Here is a 1404-nt window from a genome sequence, read left to right as displayed (position 1 = left end):
ACTGGAAGCCAAATGGAGAAGATGATATATACCATAAAAGCAACATCTAGATAAAATATACATTTGTGCATACTGTACATCATATCTGCTGCATAGGTTTTGCTTTACTTGGACTGCAAAGTCTAAAAATACAATTGCAAATGACATCTCTTTTGCAACAACGTTAGAATTTTTTACCATAGACATAGCATTAATCTCTATATGGATATGGTTATATGGCTTTCCCCTGAACCCCCCTTAAGTTTGCCTTGTGATCTGGGAGACACCCGTGGCGTAGCCCTGCCAGTTCGTATTGTTTGGAGATCCTCTTCTGTCACGATAATTCTACTCAACGAGAAACAAGCGGCCACGCCGAGGAGGGCCGCACACGTGATGTACGCGGTGACGGAGTGGGTGAGATGCACGATGTACCCCATCAGCGCCGACAGTACAATCTGGGCCAGAAAGTAGCTGCTGTCCAGAGCTGCCATGTGCACGCCCACCCCAGATGACCTCAGTGAGTCAGTCAGCGGACTGTCGAAGGCAAAGAAAATCTGCAAGAGAAAACAAGAAATTAGAGATTCCAGACCCCCCTGAAGTATTAAAGAACACAGAATATAATTATTTTAAAGCAATGTGCATCATTTGGACCCCAATAGTAAATCATATATTGAGACAAAAAAAATCTGTCCAGCCCACCGCAGGCTTTTAGCTAGGATTTTTTTGTTGGGTGTCCATTTTTTTATTGTACGCAGCAAAGACGCACAGTGTGTGACCTTTTTAGGGGGGCTTTTTTGACATTCATAATTCCCTCAAACACAACTTTCTGCATTTTGAGGAATTTGAGTTTTTTTCCTTCAGTAAACCATCATTTTTGTATTCTGAAAGGAGGCATGTGTGCATGGCAGGGGTTGGAAGTGGAAAAAATAGGGCGTCTTTAGGGTGTCCTACCAAAAAGTAGGGCGTCCAATTTCTTACTATTTTCAGTACAGGGCATCCAAAAGACACCCTGGACACCCCCTAGCTAAAAGCCTGGCCCACCGTGAGTTACAGCTGTGAACACACAAACATCGACCACTAACATAACTCTTCTGTGGTATTCATCCCCGGGGGTAAAAATGTATCAGTCCACAAGCTTAAGGTTCATCCAACATATAGAGTCAAACATGCCCAAGAAGGGGAGTGAGGTTAATAAAGTGTTTTTTTTGGACAGGTGGCCTCCTTGGGCAGGTCACTAAAATCTGAGTAAATGCATGTGCCTATATATACCGTATGGAAAAAAAATTGCAACCGGAAAATGGTGGTTGTTATACCCAGGTGCCGGCTTGAACTTAAAGAGGTAACCACTTGGGCATGTGTGACCTTTACAATAAGTGTATGAAACTATGAGTGTTTATCCTAATGTTTCAAACAATGTAATGACTC

At 42.7% G+C, this 1404-nt stretch overlaps 1 protein-coding gene across 2 annotated transcripts in view; it reads right to left on the bottom strand.

Moving 5' to 3' along the window:
- The window catches only part of LOC109482886 (solute carrier family 45 member 3-like), an 8283-nt gene that overhangs the window by 3760 nt on the left and 3119 nt on the right, over positions 1–1404 (bottom strand). The gene's annotated exons all lie outside the window — the stretch shown is intronic.

The sequence above is a fragment of the Branchiostoma belcheri genome, unplaced genomic scaffold (genome assembly GCF_001625305.1).
Source record: "Branchiostoma belcheri isolate BF01 breed outbred unplaced genomic scaffold, Haploidv18h27 scaffold61, whole genome shotgun sequence".
NCBI classification, from domain to species: domain Eukaryota; kingdom Metazoa; phylum Chordata; class Leptocardii; order Amphioxiformes; family Branchiostomatidae; genus Branchiostoma; species Branchiostoma belcheri.
Note: the sequence above shows the minus strand (reverse complement) of the source record. Positions and strands in the feature narration are given on the sequence as shown.